At 46.5% G+C, this 27894-nt stretch overlaps 1 long non-coding RNA gene across 1 annotated transcript; it reads right to left on the bottom strand.

The window, feature by feature from the left end:
* Window positions 1–301: 301 nt before the first annotated feature.
* LOC143773365 (uncharacterized) lies at window positions 302–24819 on the bottom strand. Its single transcript, XR_013215154.1, has 3 exons — window positions 24700–24819; window positions 23292–23370; window positions 302–408 (listed from the first exon to the last, which is right to left on the bottom strand). It is a non-coding gene; the product is annotated as an uncharacterized LOC143773365 (long non-coding RNA).
* Window positions 24820–27894: the final 3075 nt, after the last annotated feature.

Here is a 27894-nt window from a genome sequence, read left to right as displayed (position 1 = left end):
TTTCTTGAGAACAAGACATCAGATTACAAATATTAAGGTATAATTTTACTACACTTTCTATGACCTGCATAGATGGCTTAGAAGGGTTGATCCTACTGACAGGTTTCCTTTAATTCACTATAAAGCCTTTTTTCATTCACTTCACAATAGATCCCTAAAACCTCACTACTCAGCTGCCCCGTAGCATACTAATATTTCTTGTTCCAGTCCTCTCCTCCTTGTCTTGTCCATTTTTTTCAGCTGGAACCATTGGATTTATTCTGCCAGCGTCTCATCTTCCTGATACCTGATTGGCATGGATCTTTACCAAGCATGAGCAGCATGGAGGAGTAGTATACTGTATAGCAGATATGACTCTTCTGTGATTAATAGTGAACAGGTAACTTCAAGTTCTCCAATGGTGGTCACCTAGACAAATAGAAAATACATTAGGAAAGCGGGATTTAAGCTAAAGAATAAGCAAGCATCTAGAATTTATACTTACTGGTGGGATCCGAACCATTCGGCTATAGCAGTTGAATTTGGTTTTGATAAAATTGGTGTAAAAACCAATTTGTGATCTGAACGTGAGAAATATAAACCATCTCAGCATTGACGTATCAGAGTCTTTCCACCTAACGAATGTCTGTACATTTCCAGCAGTAATCTGGTCTCGTCCCCGGTGATAACAGACTTTATGGATCTGATTGCACAAGTTTATCGCGCACAACTCTATCGGATTCACGCATATTCAATATACTAAAGGAAACTCAGCAGATGAGGCTATTATCTACAGCAGCACGTCTTCCTGCGAACAGGGTGGAGAGAAATGAAAGCAAAGCTATAAAGGAGGGAATTGATGAATAACATCCTCATCCTCTCGCAGGAAGGATACGGCTTGTTTAGATAAAGCAGCACTAATGATAATAAGGATCAGCGTAGAAAGGATTTTTCTCACTTCTCGCTCATCAGGCAGATGATTCAGAAATATTCATTTATACCAGTACATGAGAGATGAAGAACCTAGGGCATGGACAATTCCACCGACTTACTGGTAGCAGCAATCTTTATCAGCATTATAATTTTAAAATACTCTTTGGTGATCGAAAAATGAGGCCTAATGGGTTAAAGAGAATGACTTGTCATTTCCCTATAATGTGAAATTGTTTTATCTGGTGTAAATGTCACTGTTCTCCTGAATCTTTTTTTATTTCGGCGCCTCTCTGTTCCTCAGCTATGGCCCCTTCCTCCCAGTATGAGTTTTTCAATCATAGGGCAGGTAGAACGCCTAAAGGGAACTGGTTATTTAAAATAACGCTATTAACCTGGACTGGCCTGGCATCGGGGAAATCCCTGATGGGTCCTTGGTGTGGACGATAGAGATAGAAGTGGAAGATTTAAAAAAAAAAAGTCTGTGGTTTTTAGGTGCACAGGCCCTTTAAAAGTGCAGGCAGGGTATGTGCAGGGGCACGCGCACGCAGCATTTATTACCTGAACCGCCGCGTCGCACAAACTGATGAACGCTGACGATTGTGTGTTTGACGATGATTCTTTTGAGTATTACTAATACTCAAACGAAGCATCATTGGGGGGGAGAGACTGCTGTCACTGCCAAAGCCTCTGCCCCCCTCCCTGAAATAAACCGTCCATTCAGGGGCGGGACTAGTCTTTGACCATGCTTTGGTTGTCAATTCTGATGTAAACTCGGTAAATAATTGACACAATATGCACAGTGACAGTGCGCTCTCTTGCCGTCTCAGATCAGAAGTAATGAGTCAACAAGAGAGCGCACTGTCATTTCACAGTGTAAGAAGAATACCTGGCATGCAGAGAGCAGCCCCGCTCACTGACGTCACTTAATTAATTTGTGATTTGGAGCACCCCTTTATTTTTTTTTATTGTTTTAGACCTCCAGAGATGGTGTCATTAAACTATTCACTGCCAACAGAGATGCAAACATTAACCCTTTCTTTTCGCTAGATGATAAAGGATGCTGACAATAACCCCATCACTGCCCTACACCATCTGCATAATATAAACTCCTTTATGCCATAGACCACCAAGGATGAAGTGATTAACCCTTTCTCAAAAATCAGTATTTTTCCAAGGTGTCTGCTATGTAAACCTATGTTGAATTTGATGTGGATGGCTGTGGGATATCATTTTTCTCTCTATGTTTGGGTGGAGGTGAACTTAACATCCTCTCTCCTTCCCGAGTTGTACATAATGAGACATAATGTGAGACGTACGGGTGTATTCTTATCAAAGACCTGAACTTTTGTACAGTCTGAAATGGCCCTTATTTAGGAGGAGTAATGATGGCAGGAAGGTCATTAGTGGAAACAGTGGGGTGGGCAAGTCTGGGGCCGAGACATGCTGTTCTGTCCTATTCTGAGACAGTGCAATAGTGGCAGGAGTGTTCCAAATTCGAATTTATTAAGGAAACTGCTTTAACTCGACATCAGCTTATAAATAGAGAACATTGTTTTATGTGAATTGCTGAATATAAGAAGGTTCTAATTATGTGTGTTGGTAACTGACATATTATTTCTGTCGTTGACCTCTTGTATTGTCATATAGGCTTCAAATATGTAGCTGGATGCACACCCGGGGTTAATCTATCATATCTATCATATTTATCATAGGCACACCTATCGTAAATGAGCAGGTAAAAGCTTTGTGGGTCAGATTTCTATACACAAAAGGGTACACTAAGGGGTCCATTGGTAAAAGTAAAATATGCCTTGCAATCCTTGGGCAAAAAAGTCTGGATCATGCTCATCTGCTTTTTTGACCAAGGATAGCAAGGCATGTTTTTACTTTGTCCAATGGATTGCCTGCCCCTAACTGAAAGACTGCCTGTATGCATTCTGACACACAGGAGAGCCTTTCCTGTAGTCCGTCTCATTTTCTCTGCTGCTAGAGACGGATTTCACTTGCCAATAGTCAGTGGGCAGCATGTTAGACAGGAAGGAGACCCTTAGAGACTGTCACTTTGGAGTGATTTTCTCAGGTTGGGGGTAAATAGAGTACAGCGCACTTTTATTAGTTATGACCATGACCATGGCCATCACAACATTTCTTGTAGAAAAAGTTTGAGAAGCTGTGATGTACAAGATGCTTCCTCAGGGTGATGACCAAGCTAATCTCACACAAGGTCTGGACAAAGATTAAAAGCTCATGATCCAAGAACTAATGGGGGTATCCAATAGAGCACAATGTCAGGAACTGAGTAGGAAACACAGAAAGGAGGGGAAGCTAATGAACTCCGGATAGAAATGCGTCACAGAGAGGCTTTTATAAATACTCTCAAGGCTATAGAAGGTGAGAGGAGCTGAAATTTAGCAAGGGCCGGGCCTTCCTCAAAGAATCGCTCCTCATGTCCAGAACAAGGAAGGTGTCAAGAGAGGGCTTCCTTCAATTCTTATGCCACAGGAAGACATATTTCCAGTCAGCAAAAGCCTCTCAGAATAAAAATATTCATCCAGCAATCATCCACAAAAAGCAAATCCGCTTTTATTAGAAAACCATGTGGAAAGAATTCCCTCAACCCACTAACTAGATGTGATTTTCAGACATTTCCAAGTAATGGAAACAATAAGAAGTAATGTCCATGACCCCAGGTGACTGGTAAATGACGATACTCACTGAGAGGCCTGGTGATACTCTATTTGCACTGACATTTGGTACCTGTGTTTCCTCACAATAAAATCTGTGAAATGGAATAGGTAACCCATTACCTCGAGCAAATATATCCATATCATGCTGAAAAAAGAGTAAATGGATCTGTGTCAGTGTTATATTTTGTGTACTTACATACAGTGGTGTGAAAAAGTGTTTGCCCCCTTCCTGATTTCCTATTCTTTTGCATGATTGTCACATTCAAATATTTCAGATGACCAAACTTAAATATTAGACAAAGATAACACAAGTAGACACAAAATGCAGTTTATAAATTAAGGTCTTTATTATTAAGGGAAAAAGAAATCCAAACCTATAGGGCCCTGTGTGAAAAGTGAAAAAGTGATTGCCGCCTCCCTCCTTTAAAATATTAGTTAACTGTGGTTTATCACATCTTTGGGATTACTGTTTACATATGTACCTACCGTATATACTCGAGTATAAGCCGAGGCACCTAATTTTGCCACAAAATACTGGGTAAGCTTATTGACTCGAATATAAGCCAGGTATGCATTGTCCCCTCATCCCTGTCCTGGTATGCATGGCTCCCCGTCCCTGTCATTGTATGCATGATTCCCAATTCCCATCCTGGTATACATGGCTCCCCGTCCCTGTCATTGTATGCATGGCTCTCCGGTCCCTGTCACTGTATGCATGGTGCATGGCTCCCAATTCCCATCCTGGTGTCCATGACTCCCTGTCCCTGTCAGTGTATGCATGGCTCCCTGTCCCTGTCATTGTATGCATGGCTCCCCCATCCCTGTCAGTGTATGCATGGCTCCCCGGTCCCTGTTATTGTATGCATGGCTTCCCCATCCCTGTCATTGTACGCATGGCTCTCCTATCCCTGTCGTTGTATGCATGGCTCCCCGTCCCTGTCATTGTATGCATGGCTCCCCAGTCCCAGTCGTTGTATGCATGGCTCCCCGGTCCCTATCGTTGTATGCATGGCTCCCCGGTCCTCGTCATTGTATGCATGGCTCCCCGATCCCTGTCATTGTACACATGGCTCTCCCATCCCTGTCATTGTATGCATGGCTCCCCCATCCCTGTCATTGTATGCATGGCTCCCCTATCCCTGTCATTGTATGCATGGCTCCCCCATCCCTGTCGTTGTATGCATGGCTCCCCGATCCCAGTCGTTGTGTGCATGGCTTCCATGTCCTTGTCGTTGTATGCATGGCTCCCTCGTCCCTGTCGTTGTATGCATGGCTCCCCATCCCTGTCGTTGTATGCATGGACCATCCCGACTGATCCCACACCTTGTAGTGGTGGGATGGCTTTTATGCTTTTTTTGATCAAAATAACATTAACTAAGTACTCTATTATTTACTTGCACTACTAATGTTTACTCATTTTATTTACTTATTACAGAGTATATGCTCTTTTCTAATAGAAATGTTACACTAGTCCTACCTGTATGCCTTATATTGATGGTGGATTGTTGTGGAGAAATGTTATATTCTGTCTTTATGCAAATTATTTCTTCCAGGTTCCGGGGCCTGGAAGTAATCCCTGCCCCCTGTCCTCATTGTAATACTACCCCTCCCCTCCTCGATGCACGTCAGTTGTGGCCCCGGAATCCCGCGCCTGCGCTCTGCACTCCCTCAGTAATTCATACCTCATCCTCCCTTCTGTGGGCGCTGCATTCAGGGATCTTCTGCGCAGGCGCTGGTGAGTCACTGTGACCTCCAGTGTGAGCACCGATAATATGCTCTCCCCACTTTCTCCCTGCACAGCCATTGCTAGGAACCGTGTGTACATGGTGATGACTATGCAGGAAGGAAGTGGGGAGAGCACCTTATCGGCGCGCACACCGGAGGTTACTGGAGCGGAAGTCGCTAGTGGCTGCACAGAAGATCACTGAAAGCAGTGCCCACAGAAGGGAGGATGAGGTATGTATTTCTGAGGGAGTGCAGGGCGCAGGCGCGGGATTCAGGGGCCATAACTGACGCTGATGGGAGGGGGTAAGCATTACAATGAAGACAGGAGGCAGGGATTTCTTCCAGGCACCGCAGGCACCGCAGCATTAACATAAAGACAGAATATAACATTTCTCCACAACAAGACCGTTAATATGAGGCATACAGGTAGGATTACTGTAACATTTTTATCACCTGTATGCCCATATTAATAGGTCATAAATGTCCTGAGGGGTTACAAATTCCCTTTAAAATGAACTCCCTGGTACTACTCAAAATCTAGGTAGTAAAAATAAAAATGGTTGGCAGCGATAGATCGGTTGCTAAATTTGGATCTGACACATATAGGATGAAAAATCTGTTGCAGACATATTGAGGAATACTTACTCATGATAGCGACACAGCAGAAAAATACAGGATGATGAAAATAATCTGTTGAAGACCAGAAAATATAGATACACAACCTAACAGGTTCTGTAGTCTAATTTCTGAACCAGCCTTGTACCTGTGTTAGCATCATATAACCAAGTAAGATTTTAATTAGCTGGTAGTGTACGATGGAGGCATCCATTCCCATCGAAAGCCATATATATGTACAGTGCCTTGAAAAAGTATTCATACCCTAGTCATGTGACTTGTGTTCAGTCAGGATTTTATTTAGGTATCAAACTACAGGGGGCAGAATACAAATGCACGTCACAATTTTCAGATTTATATTTTTCAGATATTTAGAAAATCATGTATCATTTCCCTAAGGCTAAGTTCACACTGCGTTAGCAGCAGCCCGTTCAGCACATACGCTAACGGGCTGCTGCTAGCGCAAGTGCCGGCGTTTGCATCCCGCTCTATCTGCGCTAGCAGTGACGGACGCGGAAACGCTGCAGCCCGCGTCTCAGGGTCCGTCACTCAATGACGGCACATCGCTAGCGCACGCCCATTGTGGGCGTGCGCTAGCGATGCGTCCGCCATTGCATTCAATGGCGGCGTTAACGGACTACGTTACACCGCGTTATGCCGCGGTGTAATGTAGTCCGTTAAACGGATCACACTAACGCAGTGTGAACCCAGCCTTACACTTCACAAATACTTTGTGTTTGTATATCACATAAAATCTCAATAAGATACATTTCCGTTTGTGGTTGTGATGTGAAAAAAATTCACGGCGCTGTATTATATATATATATATATATCTATAATATAACGCTGGGAGCGTCACTCTGTCCGAAGCCTTTATAGACTGCGCAAGCGCAAGCGCTGGCGCAGTCTGGACCCCACAGAGTGACGCTCCCAGGAGATCGCGGTATGCATAAGCGCTGAATGCACACCGCGATCTCCAACGGAGAAGCAGGGAAGAGCCAGGAGGGTGAGTATGCAATACTTACCTGTCCCGTTCCACCGACGCGATTCCGGGCCATGAATGTCCCCCTGCTCCCGGAATCGGCGCCTGCGCAGTCCGCGCTTTCCGGCGCCATTTTCTTGAAGACACACTGCGTGTCTTCAAGAAAATGGCGCCGGAAAGCGCGGACGCCTGTGACGTTCAGTTCAGAGGGCGCGATGACGCGCTTAATGCGCGCCGCCCTCTGACTGAACAGTCACAGCCAGAGGACCCGGAAGACGGAGCGGTGGAACGGGGGACAGGTAAATATAGCAAGTGCCGGGGGCCTGAGCTAGCGGCGACTCCGGCACCTGACCCCCACAGCACGCCGGTGTCCCCGCCTGCTCAGGCCCCCAGCACAGCCGCCCGCACTCACCACCGCCACGCACAGCCGCCCGCACTCACCACCGCCACGCACAGCTGCCCGCAGTCACCACAGCCACGCACAGCCGCCCGCACTCACCACCGCCACGCACAGCCGCCCGCACTCACCACCGCCACGCACAGCCGCCCGCACTCACCACCGCCACGCACAGCCGCCCGCACTCACCACCGGCACGCACAGCCGCCCGCACTCACTACCGCCACGCACAGCCGCCCGCACTCACCACCGCCACGCACAGCCGCCCGCACTCACCACAGCCACGCACAGCCGCCCGCACTCACCACCGCCACGCACAGCCGCCCGCACTCACCACCGCCATGCACAGCCGCCCGCACTCACCACAGCTACGCACAGCCGCCCGCACTCAGCACAGCCGCCCGCACTCACCACAGCCACCCGCACTCACCACCGCCACGCACAGCCGCCCGCACTCACCACCGCCCGCACTCACCACCGCCACGCACAGCCGCCCGCACTCACCACAGCCACGCACAGCCGCCCGCACTGAGCACAGCCGCCCGCACTTAGCACAGCTGAGCACAGCCGCCCGCACTGAGCACAGCCGCCCGCACTGAGCACAGCCGCCCGCACTGAGCACAGCCGCCCGCACTCAGCACAGCCGCCCGCACTCACCACAGCCACTCACACTCACCACCGCCACGCACAGCCGCCCGCACTCACCACCGCCACGCACAGCCGCCCGCACTCACCACAGCCACGCACAGCCGCCCGCACTGAGCACAGCCGCCCGCACTTAGCACAGCTGAGCACAGCCGCCCGCACTGAGCACAGCCGCCCGCACTGAGCACAGCCGCCCGCACTGAGCACAGCCGCCCGCACTCACCACAGCCACGCGCAGCCGCCCGCACTCACCACCGCCACGCACAGCCGCCCGCACTCACCACTGCCACGCACAGCCGCCCGCACTCACCACCGCCACGCACAGCCGCCCGCACTCACCACAGCCATGCACAGCCGCCCGCACTCAGCACAGCCACGCACAGCCGCCCGCACTCAGCACAGCCGCCTGCACTCAGCACAGCCGCCCGCACTCACCACCGCCACGCACAGCCGCCCGCACTCACCACCGCCACGCACAGCCGCCCGGACTCACCACCGCCACGCACAGCCGCCCGCACTCAGCACAGCCGCCCGCACTCAGCACAGCCGCCCGCACTCAGCACAGCCGCTCGCACTCAGCACAGCCACCCACACTCAGCACAGCCGCACTCGGGCAGTAGAGCCGGAGAGAGAAAGATGGGAGCAACATATGGCAGAATGGAAACAGGAACAGGCAGAATGGGTGCAGCACATTACAACAGAATGGGGGCACAGGATGGGAGCAGCACATGACAGAATGGGGGCACAGGATGCGAGCAGCACATGACAGAATGATTGCGCACGATGGGAGCAGCACATGACAGGATGGGGGTGCAGGATGGGAGCACATGACAGGATGGGGCGCAGGATGGGAGCAGCACATGACAGGATGGGGGCACACACATGACAGGATGGGGTGTAGGATGGAGCAGCATATGACAGGATGGGGGCGCAGGATGGGAGCACATGACATGATGGGGATGCAGGATGGAGCAGCACATGACAGGATGGGGGCGCAGGATGGGAGCACATGACAGGATGGGGATGCAGGATGGAGCAGCACATGACAGGATGGGGATGCAGGATGGAGCAGCACATGACAGGATGGAGGCCATATACCAATATAAATGCTCGCCACCTGGGCGTAGAACGGGTTCAATAGCTAGTATATATATATAGTAGTAGAGAAAAGGAACAGCACAACACTTATTACTTATCTTCGGGTGCGCACTGAACAGCGGTGAACGCTGACTTATATGTATGGCGTCAGTGGCGTAGGAAGGGGGGTGCGGGGGGGGCGGTCCGCCCCGGGCGGCACAATGCGGGGGGGCGGCACAATGCGGGGGTGAGTCAGTGGCGTATCTAGGGGGGAGCAGCCGGCAGGGGGGCGCAGTCGGGCCACCTAAAGCGGCGGTCCGCAGTGTCTCCCCCGGCGGCTGCATTCTGTCACCCCCCGCACTGGGAGTCAGCTGTTCTCTGTGCCGACTGTCAAGCTGACAGCCGGCACAGAGAAGCTGCGGCGCGCCGGCTCCCAGTGTTCAATTGTACTCGTATCTGTGATGCGAGTACAATTGAAGCTCTGACTGCCGGGTCAGAGCGACGCCAGCAGCGTGATCAGGTCATGTGATCACGCTGCTGACGTCACTCACCTGCGCAGCAGAGCAGGAGCTGCAGATCGACCAGGAGACACAGAGCGGTGGTAAGTGCTCCAGTGGAGCTGAAGACACCGAAGGTGCAGGTGGGGATTTACTGTGAGTGGGGATGGGGGCATATATTGTGGGGGGGGGGCATATATTGTGGGGGGGGATTTACTGTGAGTGGGGATGGGGGCATATATTGTGGGGGGGGCATATATTGTGGGGGGGGGGATTTACTGTGAGTGGGGATGGGGGCATATATTGTGGGGGGGATTTACTGTGAGTGGGGATGGGGGCATATATTGTGGGGGGGATTTACTGTGAGTGGGGATGGGGGCATATATTGTGGGGGGATTTACTGTGAGTGGGGATGGGGGGCATATATTGTGGGGGGGGATTTACTGTGAGTGGGGATGGGGGCATATATTGTGGGGGGGGATTTACTGTGAGTGGGGATGGGGGCATATATTGTGGGGGGGGATTTACTGTGAGTGGGGATGGGGGGCATATATTGTGGGGGGGATTTACTGTGAGTGGGGATGGGGGCATATATTGTGGGGGGGGGATTTACTGTGAGTGGGGATGGGGGCATATATTGTGGGGGGGGATTTACTGTGAGTGGGGATGGGGGCATATATTGTGGGGGGGGATTTACTGTGAGTGGGGATGGGGGCATATATTGTGGGGGGGGATTTACTGTGAGTGGGGATGGGGGCATATATTGTGGGGGGGGATTTACTGTGAGTGGGGATGGGGGCATATATTGTGGGGGGGATTTCATGTGAGTGGGGATAGTGGGATATATTATTGGATTGGGGATATTTAATATGAGTGGAGATGGGGGGATTTATTGTGAGGGGAGATTTAATGTGAGTGGAGATGGGGTATTTATTGTGTGTGGGGGGAGATTTGTCATGGGGATGGGGGGATTTAATGTGTGGGGGAGATCTGAGGACACAAAATGAAGAGCAAAGGGGGAGATGGGGGGGCATATATGAGGAAACAGTATGGGGGATGGGTGCAGACAGCTTGGGGTCAAACGGGGGAATGTATGCGGACACAGTATGAGTAGCGATGTGAAAAACGTATGTGGACAGAGTACGGGGAGTGAGGGTGTTGGGATGTGTGCATGCGTATCATGGGGGACAGTGTAAGGGCACAGCCAGGAGGGGACAGGATACCAAGGAGGGGGAGTGTGATGAGAGAGTACAGTTTAAATACTGGGCCCTATAGGGGGGACACAGTGTGAGAGGTCAGTGTGAAGAGGGGTCCGGTATAGAAAGGGGAGGTCAGTGTGAAGAGCATGTACCATAAGACAGACAGTGTGGGGGTCATATTTTATGCAGACAATATAGTGAGGGGAAATTTTTTATTCAGGAGCATTATAATGACACTTGTATCTTTAAGGGCATCATGTGGAGATTTTCTGCAAAAGAGCGGAGAAGATGGAAGTCTGCAGAGACAGCTGTGGATGAGAAAACTCAACATGGGGAGAACGGCTCCAGAGGCGACGTCATCTATCAGGTACCTGGATGTAAATGTTATTTGTGATACTGACTAACTCTCATGTTTTTATGTTAGGAGCATTAAAGGGGATGTCCAGGTTTGTAATGAGTCTGCAGTCATTCTTTGTGACTGCAGACTTCTGAGTTCTCACAGTGCGCCCTGCACACTGTCAGGATTCTCTGGTGCTGGCGATTTACATACATGCGGTCACGTGCTGACTAGACATGTGTGGCCTCACTCTATGAAAATGAGCTGAGAGAGGCTGGGCACGTCTAGTCGGAATGTGGTCAGAAGTATACAAATCACATGCTTGTGCTGACATGACTGTCCACCGGCAAGGGAGAATCCTAAAAGTGTGCAGTGCATGCGTTGTGAGAATTCAGAAGCTGCAATGTCAGGATTCAGCTCTGCAGGTTCCAGTCGTCGACACATGGACACGTCAATCATATGCGATTTTCATACTCATGGTCCTGTAACAACGAACTTCTCTTCTGCTTCTCTCAGTTTTTCACTGAACATTGGGAGCTTAAGGGAGAGGAGCTCGTCGGTACATGACTAAGTGTGAAAATCACATACGTTCTAGGGGGGGGGGGGGGCGCCAAACTCGGGAACAGCCCCGGGCGGCAAAAGCTCTAGCTACGCCCCTGTATGGCGTCCTCCATGGATCCACATGATAACTGGGGTGAGTGGTTAATTTTAAGTACAATGTAATCAATAATAAGATATATATTATCAATGTGAACGTAATGAGCTACAAATCAGGAGAATCTGAGAGGCTTTATGTAGCTTGTTTTTAATGCACAGAAGCACTAGGCACTTTACATGTAAGCACTTGGTGCAAAGTTTTAAAAAAATGGAGTATAATGCACATGTTTTATAAAGTATTAATTGAATGTAAATTATGATTGAAACTAATGTATTACCTGTTGAGACACATATAAATAGACACAAGGTATGGTTACTCACTGCTTGATAAAGGCTCAGATGGAGCTGAAACGTCGCCCGGCTATGTGGGTCGATTAAACCTTCCACATTTTTCATTGAACAAATGGAGTGCTGCCTCTTTTTTGAATCTCTGTGAATCTGGTGCAATCGCTGGACTGGTTGCCTGGGGCCTTGCACCCGAAGATAAGTAATAAGTGTTGTGCTGTTCCTTTTCTCTACTATGTTTATGTCCGGAAATTTTTGCACACCGAAAATTATTTTTATTATCTGTGTACTCAACTATTTTAAGCCATTTTTTGGTAACATGAATGAAAATTCTATGGAACCTGGGTTTTCAACTATACATTGGAGGATGAGGAACGCATACTTAATGGCGTCATGGGAGATGCTGCCTTCCTCAAAACACCGTCTATTATTGAAATGAAAAAAAGATATGAAAATGACCCTAGACGTTTAATTACTTTGCAGTTACATTTAACAACGTTGGGGCAATACTATAGGGAACATAAAATCCCAAGAGGACTTAGATCTAATATTAGACCAAACCTTTTTTTGGACAATCCCACGTTCTGCACAAGATTTACTATGATCTCTAATAAATATGCCATGGATGTGATGCTATTAAATATTGAATTTCTACAAGGAGATATTAAGAAATTACAACAAAGTATAGGAGAATATGAAACAAAAATACAGGAAATTCTGAAAATGGAGGAATGGACTGTGTTTAAGGAAAAAGTGGATAAGGATATGTGCAAATTTCGGGGTGATCTGGAGGAAACCAAAAGAAAAATTGGAGCAGAGACACTGGGGATTATGAAACTGGTCATGTGTATGCCTGGCAATTTGATAACTCTAAAATGCCCTGGAAGAAAAGAGGTCAATTGGAGAGAAAAAATGATCTGAATATCAGTGACTCTATAACTAATAATGTGTTTATTTCCCATAGACATTGTAGGTGGAATGGAGGACGTAAAAGGAGAGGGGGCAAACGCCATCACAGGAACCAAAAAGAAAGTAGAGAGGAACAAATCACAACAACAAGCACAGAGACAATTGAATCTCAGGAAGCGGGAACAGAACTCGTAGTGAATATCTCCCGCAAGGAATTGACTGATATGCAGGTATCTGTACTAAGTAAACGACTGTCATTCAGTCCATGTTCACACATGGATTGGTTCGATTTACAATTGGACCTAGCACGCTTTTTTAGGACAATAAGACTAAAGGAGTGGTTTCACAAAAAGGACATAGTCATTAAAAACAGAACTAGTGAATTTAATATGGATGCTATGGAATTTGGAAACAAAAGTAGCTTTGTTCCACCTGTGAATTCGGCAGTTATAGATGCTTTTGAAAAAGTGGTCACAATGGAGGTTGAAACATTAACAAATAATAATGTGGGAATATATAGACACCCTAATATTCTAAAGGATGAATATTTGGCTTTGCAGGAGCTTGTCCATGACGGCGACATCATCATCAAACCCGCGGACAAGGGGGGTGCTGTCGTTGTCATGGACAGGTGTATGTATATGATAGAGGTACGTAAACAACTAGCTGATACAGACGTATATTGCAGGATGGATGGAGATCCGAAATGTAATATCAGTAAAGAAATTGAAATTTGTCTTAAGGAAGCATTAAATATGCATATTATAGATCAACAACTGTTTGAGTATTTATGGGTTGAAACACCTAGGACACCAATGTTATATATACCGTATATACTCGAGTATAAGCCAAGATTTTCAGCCCAAATTTTTGGGCTGAAAGTGCCCCTCTCGGCTTATACTCGAGTCACGGTCGGCGGGTGAGGGGGAGAGGGCGCTGAGGCATACTTACCTGCTTCCGAGGCTCCTGGCGCTCCCCCTGCCCGTCACACTGTCTTCGGGTGCCGCAGCTCTTCCTCTGTCAGCGGTCACGTGGGACCGCTCATTAGAGAAATGAATAGGCGGCTCGGCCCCTATGGGAGTGGATCCCATAGGGGCGGAGCCGCCTATTCATTTCTCTAATCAGCGGTAACGGTGACCGCTGACAGAGGAAGAGGCTGCGGCACCGAAGACCAGCTGTCCGGGGGAAGGAGCGGGACGCCGGGAGCAGGTAAGTATGTCATATTCACCTGTCCGCGTTCCACACGCCGGGCGCCGCTCCATCTTCCCAGCGTCTCTCTCTCTCCGCACTGACTGTGTAGGTCAGAGGGCGCGATGACGCATATAGTGTGCGCGCCGCCCTCTGCCTGATCAGTCAGTGCGGAGAGACGCCGGGACGGGACGCTGAGGAGCTGCAAGCAAGAGAGGTGAGTATGTGTTTTATTATTTTTATTGCAGCAGCAGCAGCACAGCTTTCTATGGCACAGCTATGGGGCAATTCTGAACGGTGCAGAGCACTATATGGCACAGCTATGGGGCAATAATGAACGGTGCAGAGCACTATATGGCACAGCTATGGGGCAATAATGAACGGTGCAGAGCACTATATGGCACAGCTATGGGGCAATTCTGAACGGTGCAGAGCACTATATGGCACAGCTATGGGGCAATTCTGAACGGTGCAGAGCACTATATGGCACAGCTATGGGGCAATTCTGAACGGTGCAGAGCACTATATGGCACAGCTATGGGGCAATTCTGAACGGTGCAGAGCACTATATGGCACAGCTATGGGGCAATTCTGAACGGTGCAGAGCACTATATGGCACAGCTAGGGGGCAATAATGAACGGTGCACAGCTTTCTATGGTACATCTATGGGGCAATTCTGAACGGTGCAGAGCACTATATGGCACAGCTATGGGGCAATTCTGAACGGTGCAGAGCACTATATGGCACAGCTATGGGGCAATTCTGAACGGTGCAGAGCACTATATGGCACAGCTATGGGGCAATAATGAACGGTGCAGAGCACTATATGGCACAGCTATGGGGCAATTCTGAACGGTGCAGAGCACTATATGGCACAGCTATGGGGCAATTCTGAACGGTGCAGAGCACTATATGGCACAGCTATGGGGCAATAATGAACGGTGCAGAGCACTATATGGCACAGCTATGGGGCAATAATGAACGGTGCAGAGCACTATATGGCACAGCTTTCTATGGTACAGCTGTGGGGCAATAATGAATGGTATGGAGTGTCTATTTTTATTTTTGAAATTCACCGGTAGCTGCTGCATTTTCCACCCTAGGCTTATACTCGAGTCAATAAGTTTTCCCAGTTTTTTGTGGCAAAATTAGGGGGGTCGGCTTATACTCGGGTCGGCTTATACTCGAGTATATACGGTAATCCCCAAAATACATAAAACGCTAGATAACCCACCGGGGCGCCCCATAATTTCGGGGGTGGGCTCTATATTTAATAAAATGGGTATATTTTGGGATAAAATCTTCAACCCCATTGTGAAACAAGGCAAATCGTATATAAAAGATACTACAGATTTTTTAAGGAAACTGGAAGATATAGAATTGGATGGAGAGGTAATTATGGCGTAATTTGACGTAGTCTCTCTTTACACTTCTATTGATCGCATAAGGGGTCTAAATGCAATAAAAGAAAAATTGGCTTCAGCTGGATATACAATGAAAGGCAATGCATTTGTATTAAGGCTACTGGAAATAATTTTGAAAAGGAATTATTTTCTTTTTGGTGACACATTTTATACACAAAAATGAGGCACAGCGATGGGGGCCAATATGGCCCCATCATATGCTAATCTGCTTATGGAGGTCCTGGAGGAGGGCTTCGTCTATGTATCCCACCACTTCCAGTATGTTAAGGTGTGGTGGAGGTACATAGACGACGTCTTCCTCCTATGGACAGGAACAAATTAAATGCTGGATGAGTTTCACCAATATCTCAATACCATAGACGAGACCATAAAGTTTACATTAGTCTCTTCAACAAAAGAAATGCAATTCCTTGATGTATTGGTCCTACAAAAGGATAATGAACTGATTACAAAACTTTTCGTTAAAAAAACAGACAGAAATAATTTGTTAATATATGACAGTCAACATCCACGTAAAATCATTGAGTCAATACCACTGAGCCAATTGCTAGGAGTGCGACGAATAGTCAAAAAAGAGGAAGATGTAGATGAGGCATTGGAGTCACTAATAAGGAAATTTACAGTGAGTACAGTGAGAGGGTATCCTAAGAAACTTCTGAGGTCTGTTAAGGAAGATGTAAAAAAGAAAGATAGAAGAACATTGATTACAAAAAATACAAATAAAAAACGGATAAACAGGGTCCCCTTTGTTAGCACATATGTGGAGGAAAGTAGGGAGGTGAAAAATATCATTTCAAAGCATTGGAGAATGCTAGGGAGATGTCTCCCGGAAGTAAATGAGTTTACAATGCCACCACTATACTCATACAAAAGAAGTAAAAACATAGGGGATTATCTGGTGAAATCGGATATTGGGCCATTGATAAGGAACTCCCAATTGACATTAACGGGCAAAAAGAAAAGGGGCTGTTTTCCCTGTTTGTCCTGTGTCAATTGTACTCACATGATAAAAGGCCCTACATTTGAGCATCCAGAATCAGGAAAAATTTATCAAATAAAGGAGTTCCTGACATGCGACACAGATCATGTAGTATATCTTTTGACCTGCCCATGTAATCTTTTATACGTTGGGGAAACAATATGTGCATTTAAAGTTCGGATGAACCAGCATAGGTATACTATTAGAAAGAAAAGAATGGACCTCCCAGTCCCCAAACATTTTGTGGAAAGTAATCACCATGAGAGGGATCTGAAATGCAGAATAATTGATGTGGTCCCAGTTCAGAGGAGGGGTGGTGATAGGGAACAGATCCTAAAAAAGAAGGAGCTCAAGTGGATCTATGAGCTCAACACACTCAAACCAAAAGGATTAAACGTAGACTTTAAAATTCATACGGTGTTATAGGGGGGTATGTATTGACCTTGCCCTCTATGTATAAATGGGGCTCTGATGTTTTATATTGGATATATTATATATCTATAACTTTATTTTATCTTTTTTTGCTTTTTGCCCCTCAGATGGTAGTCTCTGTGAAAAAACTTCCCCCGGAGAGAATGTGGCATCATGGAGGATAAAGATTTCACTATTATTATTACCATTTTGTGCTATTTATTATTATTATTTTTTGAAACACATAAAAAAATTTTTTTTGGGCTATTGGGTTATTATTACAACTAGAGTGGATTGTTCATTGAATAAAAATAAAAAAAGGATTGAAAGTCTCTACTGTTCATTAGATATGTGTTATAGAACCAGGACATGGATGCTTGTATCATATAGATGCCACGGCTGCAACACTTTGGTCCGGAGGGAAAATAGTGGGGCGGAGTGACTCTATTGACTCACGGGGATGGCTAGAATACGCTATCGTCCGTGGAGCCAAGATACATTAAAGCATCATATATAGTCCATGAAAGTCTGCTTATATATAGAAAGTATATGATAACAATAAATATCTCTTTTTGTATATTTGGTTCTGTGATGAATCCATTCTGCTTTAAATAAATGGAAAAAAAACTCCTAATAGCCATAAAAGGTAATTTTAGAATTTCAATACAATAATGAAGCCAAGGTATGTGTGCTACTGCACGAGAGCTAATATAATGGAATTTGTAAATATAAAGGTTCCTTGTTGATATGGCGTTAATTCGCGCTATTGCGCAAGCGCTGGAAACACAGATTTTAAGAAATAAAGTAGCCACTACAAATATGGCGGTTTTTAGAGCATTGGCTGGTATGGCATTCCTCTGTGATGATGCGCTTGTGACATGCGCACTGAACAGCGGTGAATGCCGACTTATATGTATGGCGTCCTCCATGGATCCACATGATAACTGGGGTGAGTGGTTAATTTTAAGTACAATGTAATCAATAATAAGATATATATTATCAATGTGATGTGAACGTAATGAGCTACAAATCAGGAGAATCTGAGAGGCTTTATGTAGCTTGTTTTTAATGCACAGAAGCACTAGGCACTTTACATGTAAGCACTTGGTGCAAAGTTAAAAAAAAAATGGAGCATAATGCACATGTTTTATAAAGTATTAATTGAATGTAAATTATGATTGAAACTAATGTATTACCTGATGAGACACATATAAATAGACACAAGGTATGGTTACTCACTGCTTGATAAAGGCTCAGATGGAGCTGAAACGTCGCCCGGCTATGTGGGTCGATTAAACCTTCCACATTTTTCACTGAACAAATGGAGTGCTGCCTCTTTTTTGAATCTCTCTCTCTCTCTCTCTCTCTATATATATATATATATGCTTCTCACAAAATTAGAATATCATCAAAAAGTTAATTTATTTCAGTTCTTCAATGCAAAAAGTGAAATTCATATATTATATAGAGTCATTACACAATCAGTAATGGTTTGGGGAGCCATGTCATCTGCTGGTGTAGGTCCACTGTGTTTTATCAAGACCAAAGTCAGTGCAGCCATCTACCAGGAAATGTTAGAGCACTTCATGCTTCCCTCTGCCGACAAGCTTTTTAGCGATGGAAATTTCATTCTCCAGCAGGACTTGGCACCTGTCCACACTGCCAAATGTGCCAATACCTGTTTTAAAAACACCAGTATCACTGTGGTTGATTGGCCAGCAAACTTGCCTGACCTTAACCCCATAGATAATCTATAGGGTATTGGGAAGAAGAAAATAAGAGACACCAGACCCAACAATGCAGACGAGCTGACGGCTGCTATCAAATCAACCTGGTCAATGGCTTGAAAAGAGCAGGGACAACAGTCCTAAGCATTATATACCATTAGTATCACACTACACTGTCATTAATTAAAATCCTACAAGGCACGCTCACCCCCCTGCTTACGCCAACACATTTCCAGGCCCATTTGAAATTGAACAATGACCATCTGGATGATCAAGAGGAGGCATGGGAGCAGATGTGCCCAATTGGATTCAGGTCTGGGGAATGGGCATGTCAGTCCATAGAATCAATGCCTTCATCATGCAGGAACTGCTGACACACTCCAGCCACATGAGACCTAGCATTTTCATGTATCAAAAGGAACCCAGGGACCACTGCACCTGCATATGGCCTCACAAGGCTGAGTATCTCATCCCGGTACCTAATAGCAATCTGGCTAGCACATGCAGGGCTTTGCGGTCCTCAAAAGAGATGCCTCCCCACACCATTATTAACCCACTGCTAAACTGGCCATGCTGGAGGATGTTGCAGGCAGCAGAACATTCTCCATGGCGTCTGCAGACTCTGTAACATCTGTCACATGTGCTCAGTGCTGAATCTGTTCTCATTCATTTTGGACACAGTGTGTCAATGTCGAATCTGTCATATTGATGTTCTATGGCAAATGCCAATCACCCTGCACAGTGTTGGGCTGTAGGCTTAACACCCACTTGTAGATGTCAGGCCCTCATATCACCCTTATGGAGTCTGTTTCTGACAGTTTGAGCAGACACATGGATGTTAGTGGCTTCCTGGAGGTCATTTTTCAGGGCTCTGGCACTGCTCCTCCTGTTCCTCCTTGTACAAAGAAGGAGGTAGCGGTCCTGCTGCTGGGTTTTTGCCCTCCTACAGCCCCCTCCATGTCTCCTGTTGTACTGGCCTGTTTCCTGGTATCTGCTCCATGCTCTGGACCCTGTGCTGATGGACACAGCTACCCTTCTTGCCACAGCTCGCATTGATGTGCCAACCTGCATGAGCTGCACTACAGAGAAACTAAATGCATAAGTGACCAAAACAACAGCCAAAAAGGATGAGAACCGAGAAACGGTCTGTGGTCACCACCTGCAGAACCTTTATAGGGGTTGTCTTGCTAATTGCCTATCATTTCTACCTGTTGTCTGTTCCATTTGCAAAAAAATCAGGAGAAATTGATTCATAATTAGTGTTGCTTCATAACTAGACAGGGAAAAACTTCGCTTCTGCACCATGTCCTCACCAATCACACATTAACAGTTCCCATTGAACACTATATCACATACTTAGTCATTAGCTGTTGACTTGGCCAAAACATTTTTTTAGACCTGCCACCACGACAAGATAATATCTTTTGGCAGTGCCCTACTCTACTGTAACCTATTAAACATTTTTTTAAACACCCAATACTCTTTTTAGGTATAGTTTTATTTATTTTTCTTTAAGGGCATGTGTCACATACATTTTTTAAAATTATCAATAAAACTGCATACAAGGAACAAATACTGTCACACCATGGCCAGATCACATATTACCACCACATAGTGACATATAATACCACATACAGGGAACAAATGTCACCACACCATGGCCAGACCACATATTACCACCACATAGTGACCGAATAATACCACATACAAGAAAGAAATATTGCCACACCATGATCAGACCACATATTACCACCACATAATGACCGAATACTATAATACTGATCATTAATAAAAAAAAAACCCAATACTAACATTACCATAAGTGCCATTATAAACAGGTGCTGTGTACATAGTATACAGTATATAGTGTCAGTGTACAGGTAATACAGGGATCGCCAGTGACATTACACACAGGAGCTCTGTGTTAGGGCTAGCGGAACGCACCAAATAATTAGAGAAAAGGAATAAGGTGCGTTAGCAGCCTGGGGTCCACCGTGCAGAGATGGAACCTAATGCTAAGCAATGATGGACTATATGGCAGTACAATGAGAATACACACACGGGTTAGCATCACCCTGTGTGAATGAAGCGAACCCTGTTGCGTCACAGGGCCGCAGTACCGCACGTAATGGAATTAATAATAAAGTAGCACGAGAGTGCATGCGGTGCCGCACTGACGGACGCCACTAACCACCCAGACTTGGGTTTGGAAAGCGCGGTGATAGCGCACGGCGCCGCACTGGCGGTCACAGCAATAGACACTGTTTGTGTACTAATGTTGGTAACAAGTCATCCTCCTTACGCGAGCATTCAAACACAAGGGAGGGGATGATTAAAGAGCGACTTTCACTCACAACACAAACATAAACATAAAGTGTATACTAGAGCATGGCCGTGCGGCCATGCGAACCTGTTATAGCTGCAGCAAGTTCAGGACCTTCCTAGAGGACCAATGAGAACTGCTACAGTAACTGAGCAACTTCAGGACCTTCCTGGAGGACCAATAGGAGCTACTGCAGTACCTGAGCATGTGACCCCAGACCTCCACTGAGAGGTCTTGCTTTAGGCATGCTCAGAAGGAGAAAAGCAGGACTTAGTCCCAGAGACGTCTGCTCGCCGCTGATCAGTACAGGCTACAATGGCAGAGCCTGGAAAGGCAGCAGTAACCCTTTGAACAGAACCAGACTGAGCGAGACGCTGGGACCGACGTCTCTGCTGAGCAGGCTCCACTGCGGCTGATGCAGAATGAGAGACCACAGCAGACAAGGTTCGAGATTCCCCCTGTGCAGCGGCAGGAACTCGACTCCTAACACTCTGTATATAGTATACAGGTAATACTGTCATAATCACTTGCTTTATGCCATCCCCCAGTCTCAATTCATCCTCATTTGCTCCCCCCTCCTCACACCCATTTTAATTTATTTTATAAAAAAAAAAATTTGCTACCCTAGAGAGTGGCAGACATACGGGAGGACAGCATCAGGTAGGCGTCATCACCAGCACATCTCATAAGAGGAGGAAGAAGCCCTGGAGCTGCCCAGCCATTCTGTTTTGATGGCTGTGCAGTGCAAGGAAAGCTACCTGCGCCAAGATGTGCACTGTCAGCGCACAGTACATTATTATACCCTGGGGCCCGGTGAGCAGAAGCAAAAGAGGGGGGAGATTATTCATTTAACAAAAACGAGTCCAAAATGCAGAAACAGTGTGTGAAAAATTAAGTACATCTTTACTGCTTCCATGCTTCCATAACAAATATTTGGTTGTTGATGCCCACTTGTATATAACCCAAGAATTAAAAAGCTTAAGACGGCAAGTTAAATAGTTAACTTCATGGCAGTATAATTAGAGAAAGACTGGTATGGCTTGTTTGGAAGGGTTGCCACTGGTCTATGGCCATAGCACGAGAGGAGGGCCTACCATCTCTTAGCTGACTGCACTCTGGACTCTTCTTTTGATTAGCGGGCCTGGTGTATTATATTGCAAGTGCAGCGCCCCAGAGTCCTGGTCGTTGCAGTAATGTCGCTCTGCCACTAAGGGGAGTGATGTTACGTCTGACTGCACTAAAGGAGTTCACCTGACCAGGTAAAACTCACACTACACTTCACACTCCGGCCACCAGGGGGAGTGGTTCTATCTAGTAGGCCACTCCTCACACTCTGGTAAAACTGGGGGTTGGACAGGAAGACAGGGAGAAGTAGCTGGGAAGAGCTAGAGAGAGGACCTGTCAGGGATGGGATCCTGACAGATTCCTAAGAGAGGACAAGAAGCGAGGTTTATTGTGCTGAGTGAGAAAACGGGAATACAGCAAAGAGGCGATAGGACCAGAAGGAGTCGTGCTGTAAGATCGAGGCAACATCCTACTGAGGCGCAAACAGTCGGTGGCCGGAACGCCGAGCAAGTAAGAGACTCTAAGCATTACTACAAACCACGGCCGGACAGCCAATTATAGGTTGGCTGTCTCACCCAAAACACCTAAGCAGACAACGGAGGCAGCTGTGGGAGAGGGGCGACTCTAGGGTCCCGGAAGAACTCCAGGCCTACCCCGTCATACGGGTGCGTCCCAACCATATCATCTGGGGGACGGAGAGAACGAGCATCAGAGACAGACAGAATCAGTTGTGAGGACTATCCCGGGGTGCTCAGCAGGGAAGGACTACAACACACAGGCGCTAGAAGGTAGACGCTGATTCCCACCTGTTAAGGGGACTCCTGATGTGCCTTCGGACCGGCCGGTCTCAGACAGCCTGGTTAACAGTGCCCTGGAGTGGACACCTAGAGACCTTCAGTAAAGAGGTAAAGAGACTGCAACCTGGTGTCCTCGTTATTTACTGTGACCAGCACTGCACCGCACTACCACCACCATCCACACCTTCCATTGGGCGCCCCTCAGCAGGGTCACGGGCCGGGTCTAGCCACCGTGACAATCCCAGAGCAGAGACTCAGAGACTCGGTACCGGGTACCCCTCGGCCCTGCGGCAGTGGGGGCGCTACACAATCATGACATTGTACCTGTCCGACTAATCAAAAGAAGAGCTGGAGATGCTATTAGGTAAGGGATGGGACTTCTTCTCCTATTCAGGTGCCACAAACCATTTTCTTGGCCTATGGAATGACATATATGAGTACATTTGCATCACCTCTACTTTTGGGTCTTGACCTTTGTGTTATGGCACTGACTGGATGATCTTTGGTTGGACCAGGTTTTGATTGTCGACCCTAAAACCAGAAGACAATAAATGCTTTTAGGTGACTTTGAAGCCAATAACTTGCCATTAGGCTGACACTGATGATGATAGTTCAGTTCTCATGTTCACCCCTATCTCCCATGCTGCACTATATGGGATTATGGCCTAAAGCTTTTGTCAATTATTTTGTCGAATAGGATTAGGAAAGTCATAAAAGCATTGAACATGGTTGATTGAAAATACTAATATGTAAAGTGCCATGGAATAAATGGCGCTATAATAATAAATAATAATAATATGAACCAAAATAGGAGCCCCAGATGCATCTAATGGAAGAACATTTCCTGCCTGGTTATCATCTGACGCTCATTAAACACTGAGGTCTAAGCATCCGGCTGATAATTTGACCAACAGTGAGCTCAGTGTTAGACAGGAAAGAATAAGAGCCTGTAATATAAAATGGGCCTGGACGCTCTTAAAGAAAAACTGCAGGGATTTTGGTGCAATGAATAAATAGTATAATTGCACCAAGGTTTCCCAGGCTTCTCCAATCAAACAGTCCATGATAAATGGATATTAAAGTGCTGTCCGATTTTTTTCCACAGACCCATAGACTTGCACTGTACGTCTAATTCAAGACTTGGATCAATATGGGACAAGTTTGTGTGGACCACTCAGACCACAAAAATACATTTCCATGTGAACAGCCCCATAAACTATAATCGGTACGAGATCTGTCCGTGAAAAACTTGCAGATAGAACTCGTACAAGAAAAAATGATTTCTGAATGAACTCTCATAAGGATAGGAGCGTAGTACTAAATACCTCCCCTCACCGGTAATCTGATATCTAGCTGATGCCAGGCTCAAATTGGGCATTTTTGTGGTGATTTTGTTTCTTTGTTCATTTAATAAGAAACCAAAACTGATGAAGTGCAGGACAAAGATAATAAAAATAAAAAATAAAATGAAAAACCTTTATTACAAAAGAATTACAAAAACAATAAGTAATATGTATTCCAACACAATAGACATATTCAACGTGTTCTTGGGTGAATCAAGAGGAAAAATAACCATGGAGATAGTTGCAAAAGTGGTCGTCATAGGTAACATAACACACTCAACACACGTTTCACAAATGCTTCCTCAGGGGTCTGTGATCATTTAATGAAGGAGCCAATTACATGCCACAGCCATGCTATATGAGGCGTTTTCATCATTTAAATCTGTAATACTAAAAGGCTGTGCATAAAAATAAATTAGAATATTGCATATGGTACAACAGATACAGTTTCACATTTTCCAGAACTGCATCTTCTTAGTTTGTGGCAGGAGATAAATGGTGTGCATATACTACTTACTATGGATCTGATGTTGTGCCACATGTTTCTCTTCAATCGGGCCAATTCTACACCCCATACTTGCTATCAGTGCGCTTCCTCTGGGGAGGGGAATCCTGCACAGGTTTTTACCCCTAATAGCAAAAGAGATTTGAACTTTAGTAAATGATTAGTATGTACGCCGACCTGGGAGAACGATATTAATACTGTTCACCATTACTGGCATTTGGATGGAAATTGGGGCTATAGACAATCCAGTATTTTGGTTATTTCCTCGAAACTGCTACAAGTGTACACCATTAGTTTCATGACACCGGCTTTTATGATTGGTCAGATCCCCACTGACATTTATCACCCTTCTTGTAGATAACCTATAGCTGTTGATGGTCAAAATACCCCTTTAAGATGGCATAAGGCTTATGAGAAATGCGTTAAAGCTGTATTCCAGATCTGATCCTGTTATCATCCACACCAATGCCACCCACCTCTTAGGGCATGTGCAGACAACCATATGTTCTCCATCCGAGAGCAAAGGTCCAGTCATGCTGATCAGATTCTGATCAGAGTGGGATCCCATTTTCTCGGATGTGGAGAATTTAAAGGGAATCTGTCACCCCAAAATTCGAGAATGATCTGCGGCCATCGGCATCAGGGGCTTATCTACAGCATTCTGAATGCCGTAGATAAGCCCCCGATGTACCCTGAAAGGTAAGAAAAATGAGTTAGATTATAATCACCCAGGGGTGGTCCCAGTTCGGGTCCGATGGATGTAGCGGTCCGGCGCCTCCCATCTTCATGCGATGACATCCTCTTCTTTTCCTCCTGCCGCGGCTCCTGCGCAGGCGTACTTTGTCTGCCCTGTTGAGGGTAGAGCAAAGTACAGCAGTGCGCAGGCGCCGAGCCTCTCTGACCTTTCCCGGCGCCAGCGCACTGCAGTACTTTGCTCTACCCTCAACAATTACCATTGTAATCCACAGCTAGCATTCACAGAAAAGGATTGTAATTCAATCGATCAAAATGATTTAAATAAACATCTCAATTCTTGTATTTATAATGGATTGATTTTTAATTAACCCTAATAATCATCAAAGACACCAGCGTTGGATCTGTATCCTTAACCCACTCTCAATTTTAATGTGCAAAACCAATGAGGTTGGCTGGTAACCTCTTAATACTGCAAATGTTTTTGACCTTAAAGGAGATGTCCATTAAAAACAAGTAATCAGTCACCTATCTATAGAATATTTGATAACTTGCCATATTGGCGGAGCCTGTAGCGGCTGCTGGGACCAGGAACAGGTGGCTCTGGAGCTGGCAGGGGGCGCATGGACCGAGCCACCCAGGAGGGGGATGCCGCAGTGGCTCAGCCATCTGGAGGATCCGGGGATGAACATGGAGGTGTACGGGATCGGCGGCAGTGAGGTGTGTCTGCTGCCCGTGTGTCGCCGTCCTCGGCCCCCAGTGTCCCCGGCCCCCTGTGACACCAGCTCCGTTTCCTCCCTGCTCTCCCATGCCCCATGTCCTCGTAGGTCCCCAGGTTCAGGTCATTGTGCTCCTCCGGGCCCCCGTATGCACCTTGTCCTTCCTCCCCTGGTCCCCCAATGCTACCCATCTCCCATGCCCTGAGTCCTCCTGCACCCCCATGCATAACCTGCCCCTTGTCCCCGTGTGACCCATCTGCCCTGCTCTCAAGTCTCCCCTGTCCCCTTTCTTACCGTGTGTTCCTCATCTATCCTGTCCTCGTAATCCCTGTGCCCCGTCTTCCCCTGACCCTTTGCAGCCCTGTCTCCCTGTGCGTCCCTATCTACTCTGACCTCGGAGTCCCCTTGTGTCCTCTTGTGCCTGTTTCCCTTACTCCCTAGTCCCAGTGTGTTCCCTTGTGCCCTTCTCTCCTTCCTCCTAGTCCCCATGAGTCCCCTTGTGCCTGTCGCCCTTGTCCCCTTGTTCTTGTGTCCCTTGTCCCTGTGTGTCCCCTTGTGTCAGTCTTCCTTGCCCACTAGTCCCTGTGTGTCCCCTTGTGCCTGTCTCCCCTGTCTCCCTTGTCCCCTTGTGCTTGTGTCCCTTGTCCCCATGTGTCCCCTTGTGCCTGTCTCCCTTATCCCCTTGTGCTTGTGTCCCTTGTCCCCGTGTGTCCCTTGTGTCAGTCTCCCTTGCCCACTAGTCCCCTTGTGTCAGTCTCCCTTGCCCACTAGTCCCCATGTGTCCCCTTGTGTCAGTCTCCCTTGTCCCCTTGTGTCAATCTCCCTTGCCCACTAATCCCCTTGTGCCCTTCTCCCCTGCCTCCTAGCCCCTGTGTGTCCCATTGTGCCTGTCTTCCTTGCTCCCTAGCCCCCCAGTGTCACCCTTGTGCCTGTCTCCCCTAGGCCCCTTGCGTCCTCCCCTGCCCCTTAGTCACCGTTTGCCCGTGTCTTTCTCACTGCCCCTGTATGGAGGGACTGCATTATACTATGAGGAGGGCTGCATTATATTCTATGGGGGTTACATTATAGTGTATGGCGGGGCTGCATTATACTTTTTGTGGGGTGGCTGCATTATACTCTGTGGGGTGGCTGCATTATACTCTGGGGTTCCTGCTTTATACTATATATGGGCTGCTTTATACTGTATCGAGGACTATGGGGAATACATTATACTATATGAAGAACTATGGGGTGCATTATACTATGGGAAGTGAATTTTACGACAAGGATGACGATGGTGGTGCATTATACTATATGGAGCACTATGAGGAATGTATTATACTATATGGAGGACTGAGCAGTATATTTTAATATATGGGGAACTATGAGGAGTGTATAATACTATATGGAGGACTGAGGAGTGTATTATACTATATGGAGGACTATGAGGGGTGCATTATACTATATGGAGCACTATGAGGAGTGTATTATACTATATGGAGGACTGAGGAGTGTATTATACTATATGGATGACTGAGCAGTGTATTATACTATATGGAGCACTATGAGGAGTGTATTATGCTATATGAAGCACTATGAGGAGTGTATTTTAATATATGGAGCACTATGAGGAGTGTATTATACTATATGGAGGACTGAGGAGTGTATCATACTATATGGAGGACTCTGGGGAGTGTATTATACTATATGGAGGACTAATGGGAGTGTATTATACTATATAGATGACTATGAACTGGGCAGTATATTATATAGAGGACTATGGGGGTGCATTATATTATAAGAAGGACTATGGGGG

This window comes from Ranitomeya variabilis, chromosome 5, assembly GCF_051348905.1.
Source record: "Ranitomeya variabilis isolate aRanVar5 chromosome 5, aRanVar5.hap1, whole genome shotgun sequence".
Lineage (NCBI taxonomy): Eukaryota > Metazoa > Chordata > Amphibia > Anura > Dendrobatidae > Ranitomeya > Ranitomeya variabilis.
Note: the sequence above shows the minus strand (reverse complement) of the source record. Positions and strands in the feature narration are given on the sequence as shown.